Source organism: Castor canadensis, chromosome 1 (assembly GCF_047511655.1).
Source record: "Castor canadensis chromosome 1, mCasCan1.hap1v2, whole genome shotgun sequence".
In the NCBI taxonomy this organism is placed as follows: domain Eukaryota; kingdom Metazoa; phylum Chordata; class Mammalia; order Rodentia; family Castoridae; genus Castor; species Castor canadensis.
In genome coordinates, this window is record NC_133386.1 from 174,516,764 (window position 1) to 174,524,285 (window position 7,522).

The 7,522-nt window shown below is 35.8% G+C and overlaps 1 non-coding gene across 1 annotated transcript; it reads left to right on the plus strand.

Annotated features, from left to right (window-relative positions):
• The first annotated feature begins 4,988 nt into the window (after positions 1–4,988).
• Positions 4,989–5,115, plus strand: LOC141416672 (small nucleolar RNA SNORA51). Its single transcript, XR_012441291.1, has one exon. It is a non-coding gene; the product is annotated as a small nucleolar RNA SNORA51 (small nucleolar RNA).
• The last annotated feature ends 2,407 nt before the right edge of the window (positions 5,116–7,522 follow it).

Below are 7,522 nucleotides of genomic sequence, written 5' to 3' on the forward strand. Positions count from 1 at the left end.
AAAACTTCTTCATGCCATTTAAGGATTCTGTGTGTGCAAAAGGCTTGCTCACAACCCTTCCATTTACATGGCTTTTCTCCATATTCCTAATACTCATGTAGCTTGGATTGACTGTGAGCTCTGAAGGGAAGACTCAGGGATGGGTGGCTGATGAAGACTTCTTTGCACAGAGTATTCATTTGCTCCCAGGCCAGTAAGAGTATAACTGCTCACACCATGATCTTGAGTATGGCTGAACACTGCTCCACACTGAATATGCTTGTTGAGTTCACAGAGTCTCCCTACCACTTGACATCTTAGATTTTTTCTGTAATTTTTGTACAACTCTTCAATGGTATGATTGTCATCAACAGAGGCCACATTTCTGAAGGTTTGTACCATCACTTCCCTGTACAGCTTCTGTTGTGAAGGATCCAGCAAGGCCCCCTCTTCCTGGGTGAAAGGTCACAGATGCCTTGTGGCTCACAGGAGCAAGGGCCTAGTGGATGCAGTGGCAGATGTGGACTTCAGTCTGGGGCTGCACAGAAGGCTGTGTCTGTCCACCACCACTGCTCCTTTCCCTCAGTGCTGCTCCATGACTCCAACCTAAATCTCACCATTTCCCAGCTTCCTGGCGTCATTCTTAAGCTCCTGTGGTCAGATCAGGCAGAACCAAAGAAGCTGGGACACATGGGGAATGTCACCACAAAAGCGGGAGTCAAATATGGTGGCTTGGCACTATTATAATTTTATTGTTGACATTCATTCATGGTCCTTGTTCATTAAGGAAGGATATTAGGGTATTATGTCCTGAGACTGTGGACCTTATTTAAACCTACTGTTTAAGATATTTTCCCCTCGACACAACTCCGGCAGGGAAATAGGGGAACAGCTTCATTAGTGCTTGAGTAGGGAGAAATTTCAGTTTCCCACATGGGCACACAAGGGAGAGAAGGGGCTCTCATAATTTCTGGGCAGTCGTGGATTTCTGGCTCCCTTCTAGGACTCTCTCTTCTGTCTGGGAGAAGTAGGAGTATCTGGGTGATTCCTTCCCCATGTGACACTAGTTGGGTAACATTGTTACTTCTGGGTGATAGTTGAAAGTCTTGATTTCCCTTGAGGTCTCCTTTTATGCTGCCTCAGCAAGAAGGACGAAAGGACATGTTTTTGTTTTTTTTTTTATGAGTGGTTGGTTCATTGGGAACAGTTAAGGCTCACCACACAGTCTGAATATTTGGGTGGATGGAGGACTTGTTACTGCCCAGTAACAAAATGAAATTTCTTATCCTATACTTGACGTCTATGACAGTCCCTTGGCATGATGATTGGGCCACCTCTTTACATTTACAGCCTGGACATGGAAATTCAGGCTTCTCCCTTCATCATGGGTTGAATGGGGCTAAAACTTTTTCATGTGGCTGGAATAGAGCCGTTATTGTCTAAAGTTCTTTATCTTGCTAGGTTATGTCTTCCTTGATCCTTTTAGCTGTTACTTTTTTTGTTATATGTGCCTATTTCCAGCTTCTTACAAGCCTGGGATACATAAAGCAAAAATGAAAATCTATAGAATTTATGCTGTATCCTTCCCTAGGTCTTATGCTCTTAACCAGTCTGCCTTGCTTTCTCTCCTCTTCAGGGACTATTTTACATTTGATTTATGTATAATACCCAGGTTTTTTATTAATTTTTTAGCTTAAATTAATTGTACAAAGGGTTTTTAGTGATATTTACAAAATACATATAATGTGCTTTGATCAAATTCTCTCCATGTATACTATTTTCTTATCCCCTTTTTCCTTATTTTCGCTCCTTTTTTCAGTTTTTGGTGGGTTTCATTATAGTATTTTCATATATATATATATATATATATATATATATATATATATATAAAGTACTTCTATAATACTCACCCCTTCTTACCCTCTGCTTTCACCTTCCCATCACCTATACCAGTCATCCTGCATCAAACAGTATCTTTATAATCATGTCATATTTCTTTTTGGTCTAGATTCCACATATGAGTTAAAACATGCAATATTTGTCTTTCTGACCTTGGCCTATCTTGCTTAACGTGATCTCTTGTTCCATCCATTTTCTTGCAAATGACGTAAGCTCATTCTTCTTTATGGTTACTTTTCTATATATATGTACCACAATTTCTTTATCCAGTCATCAATTGTTGGGGACCTATGCTAGTTCTTTATCTTCTTCCTCACTAGCATTTGACATTGTTATTTAGATTATTTCCATTCTAACTGGGGTGAGATGAAATCTTACTATTGTTTTGATTTACATTTCCTTTATAGCTAAGCATGATGAAAAATTCCTTATGTATTTATTACCTATTTGTGCTTCTTCTGAGAACTTTTTTCCCTTGCATTAATTGGATTATGATTTCTGAGTTTATTTGTGCAATTTGTATATTGTAGATGATAATCTAATAAAACTCTTGCAAAGATGTTTTCCCATTTCATAAGTTTTCTCTTGATTCTGGGAATTGTCTTCTTTGATGTGCCAAAGCTTTTACCTTTATGCAATCTAGTTTGTCAGTTTTTGTTCTTATATCCACAGCAAATATGGAAGGTGTTTTCTTATACTACATGGAGAAAGATAAAAAAGTATTGTCCATTTTATCTTGTCTCCAAATATAGAAGTATATATTTATATTTAGAATACTTTTCAGTCCTCATTTATTAAATAATTATACATAATTTCTTTGCAAAAATCTAGTGGAAAACTTTAAATCTCTAATCTATGAACACTGGCATCTATACTCTGTACAGTCGTTCAAAAGTTTAAAGAGAATGTCTCTATTTTTGCTAAGATTTTTTTAGCAGCTTTATTCTTTATTTTCCAATTGAATAGCAAATTAATTTCATTATTCCCTTCACTCATTATAATTAAATGCAGTTAAAGACAGTATAACAAGTGTAAAACACAGGGATAGAGACTTTTTGTTCACTAGAGAACCTGGATGGAAATATTTAACATTTTATCAATGCAGAATAGCCTATACGAGGACCAGGAGATAAAGATTATTGGACTGAATGACAACCACTGTTTTCCTATAGCACACACACACACACACACACACACACACACACACTCGAGTTTCAGTTGTGTGTATGTCTCTATAAATAAATTTATGAGTTTTCTTTTAAGAAGGATATCAGAAAAATGAAAAAGAAAAAGAAAGCAAGAAGGGAAAAAATCAGTCTTTCCAGTGTGGTTAAGGACAGAATCTCCACAGAGGGAGTTTGGTCAGGCCTTAGAACTCTGCCTTATTTTTCTGTTACTTTCCTGAAGGATTTCTCATAAATTTTATCAACCACTACCCCACTGACTTCAGTGGGTGCAGCTTCTTTATACTGTGTTACCTAATTATGAATCTATTCATATTTACTAAATATTTTAAAGACTTGAGAGCATCAGGCTGATATCTTAAATTTCTTTATTAAAACACTGATGAAAATAAAACAAAAAGTCATGTTCCCATGTTATGGCCTATTGAGTACATAGGGCTTCTTCATCTTTAGCTCAGAATCTCACAGAGTATACCCACTTTCAGATCCCATTGCCAGAGTCACCAAATCCTCCCATGCACAACAATCTCCCTTAAAGATTTCAAAACCTGTCCAAACTTAGACTCAAGATAAGAAATGGCTAGAAGAGGATATTTGGACTGGTTGAAAACATTCTGTGTCCTTTGTTTTCTGAATATGTACCTCTTCTCCACATGACTGACATCTGGGAAGTCTGCTTATACCTCAGAGGTGCTGTCTTGCTAAAAGACCCCAACAGAATAAGAGCACATCAGTTAACAAAATAATTATGCTGATAGCTGAAGAAGAGAGTGGAATAAGTGTTGTGTGTTTGGTTATATAAACAACTAGATAATAGGGATATGTCTTTGTTTTTTGGGTTTTTTTGCTATTGTTGTTTTGATGTTATTTTTATTTTTATAGATAAATTTTTATTAGGATATATTCATTATACTGGGGGAATTCATTGTGACAATTCCAAATAGGCTTATATTGTACATTGGTTGGATCATTCCTACCATCTCTCCCCCTCAATTCCCTCCCTTACCCACATAAAGCAATTTTAGCAGGTTTCTTTGTTCCAGTTCACGTAAGTGTAAGAAGTCCATCAACCATGTACCCTCACCTAAATCTCCTTCATTCACCCTCGATCCTCTCATAATTATACCCTCCCACACACTGTACCTATCTGATAGTCCTGGTTTTCATTATTAATATATAATTATTTTTAATATCTCATTATGCTCATTAATATAGAGGTTAAAGACAGAACATGGACTTCTGTCTATTTATGGGAATATAAAAAGAACAGCAACATTTTCTGCATGTATTTTGCTACTATTGCCCACTTTGGTTTTTTTTTTGTTTTCTGATAAATCAGAATTTTAATTTGTTTAATATTAAGTCAGTATTCAAAAGTATTTCTCAATGTATCTCCACTGTAGGTATACTTTACTTTGGTCCATTCAACCCCTCCCTTTGCTCTCTCTCACTCTTTTACCTCCCAACACCCATTTTTCAACAGCTTTCAATACATATCTTTATATCTTCTACCTACATAGATGTTATAGTTTATGATATTGTTGATGCTGTAGCATTCTCTTTTCCTTTCCCTCCTTCCCTGAGTTCCACAGAGTAGTTTCACAATTACAAATATGTTCTGCACATGAGTTTGTACATGAACATGCTTGTTTTTGTCTATATGTTTAACTTTTGGATCTACCATATATGAGGGAAAACATCCAGACTTTTTCTTTCTGAAGCTAACTTACTTCACTTAACATCATGTCCGCTTTGAACATACAGTGAAGGAAGTCTACATTGTCTCATGTCATAGCAATAGTTGAATACTCCTATTGGTTCATGTTCAATGCATCACAAAATTATTGAAAACTATTTTCTGTATGTCATCATACATATACACACATACACAGATGCTGACATCATGATTATTTTGATAATAAAAGTGAGTTGGGACCTTACCAGAGGTTGTGTTCTTACATTGACTATATAAGAGGAAATAAAGTAAACCTACCACATATACACCTCAGCTCAGGCCCTGTGCCTGGTCTGTGTCGTGAGTGGGGAGACATGGGGTGGGGGAAAAATAAAAGTTAAAATGCTACAGCAAAAAATGCAGACTTTCCTCAAATTTCTTAATTTATATCTAGAGTGCCTATCATGGAATAGATTGTCATAGGATTTTTAAAAGTACCTTCAGAGTTTGAATCACTGACCAAAACCAAGGAATTAATTAAAGCAAAGACTTACTGAGCATAAACTATAACACCACATAGACATAACTTTTATAATGATAAGTGCTATCACAGTGTACGTCTTAAATACAGAATTGATTATACAGAGAAATAATAAAAATAAGAGCTGAAATCAATGAAATACAAACCAAAAAAACCATACAAAGAATTAATGAAACAAAAAGTTGGTTCTTTGAAAAAATAAACAAGATCAATAGACCCCTGGCAAACCTGACTAAAATAAGGAGAGAAAAAACCCAAATTAGTTGAGTCAGGAATGCAAAAGAGGAGATAACAATAAACACCATGGAAGTCCAGGATATCATCAGAGCCTACTTTGAGAACCTATATTCAAATAAATTTGAAAATCTTAAAGAAATGGACAGATTTCTAGATACATATGATCATTCAAACTGAACAAAGAGGAAATTAATCACCTGAATAGATCTATAACACAAAATGAAATTGAAGCAGCAATCAAGATTCTCCCCAAAAAGAAAAGTCCAGGACCTGATGGATTCTCTGCTGAATTCTATCTGACTTTTAAAGAAGTACTGATACCAACCCTCCTTAAACTGTTCCAAGAAATAGAAAGGGAAGGAAAACTGCCAAACACATTTTATGAAGCCAGTATTACACTTATCCCAAAACCAGGCAAAGACACCTCCAAAAAGGAGAACTATAGGCCAATCTCCTTAATGAACATGGATGCAAAAATCCTCAATAAAATAATGGCAAACCAAATTCAACAACACATCAAAAAGATTATTCACCACAACCAAGTAGGCTTCATCCCAGGAATGCAGATGTGGTTCAACATACGAAAATCAATAAACGTAATAAACCACATTAACAGAAGCAGAGAAAAAACCACTTGATCATCTCAATAGATGCAGAAAAAGCCTTTGATAAGATCCAACATCATTTCATGATAAAAGCTCTAAGAAAACTAGGAATAGAAGGAAAGTTCCTCAACATTATAAAAGCTATATATGACAAACCTACAGCCAGCATTATACTTAACAGAGAAAAACTGAACCATTCCCTCTAAAATCAGGAACCAGACAAGGATGCACATTATCTCCACTCCTATTCAACACAGTACTGGAATTCCTAGCCAGAGCAATTAGGCAAGAAGAAGGAATAAAAGGAATACAAATAGGTAAAGAAACTGTCAAAATATCCCTATTTGCAGACGACATGATCCTATACCTTAAAGACTCAAAAAACTCTACTCAGAAACTTCTAGACATCATCAATAGCTATAGCAAGGTAGCACAATATAAAATCAACATAGAAAAGTCATTAGCATTTCTATACACTAATAATGAGCAAACTGAAAAAGAATGTATGAAAACAATTCCATTTACAATAGCCTCAAAAAAAAATCAAATACCTAGGTGTAAACCTAACAAAAGATGTGAATGACCTCTACAAGGAAAACTATACACTTCTGAAGAAAGAGATTGAGGAAGACTATAGAAAGTGGAGAGACCTCCCATGCTCATGGATTGGTAGAATCAACATAGTAAAAATGTCGATACTCCCCAAAGTAATCTACACGTTTAATGCAATTCCCATCAAAATTCCAATGACATTCATTAAAGAGATTGAAAAATCTACTGTTAAATTTATATGGAAACACAAGAGGCCACGAATAGCCAAGGCAATACTCAGTCAAAAGAACAATGCAGGAGGTATCACAATACCTGACTTCAAACTATATTACAAAGCAATAACAATGAAAACAGCATGGTACTGGCACAAAAACAGACATGAAGACCAGTGGAACAGAATAGAGGACCCAGATATGAAGCCACGCAACTATAACCAACTTGTCTTTGACAAAGGAGCTAAAAATATACGATGGAGAAATAGCAGCCTTTTCAACAAAAACTGCTGGGAAAACTGTTTAGCAGTCTGCAAAAAACTGAAACTAGACCCATGTATATCACCCTATACCAATATTAACTCAAAATTGATCAAGGATCTTAATATCAGACCCCAACCTCTAAAGTTGATAGAAGAAAGAGTAGGAAATACTCTGGAGTTAGTAGGTATAGGTAAGAACTTTCTCAATGAAACCCCAGCAGCACAGCAACTAAGAGATAGCATAGATAAATGGGACCTCATAAAACTAAAAAGCTTCTGTTCATCAAAAGAAATGGTCTCTAAACTGAAGAGAACACTCACAGAGTGGGAGAAAATATTTGCCAGCTACACATCAGACAAAGGACAATAACCAGA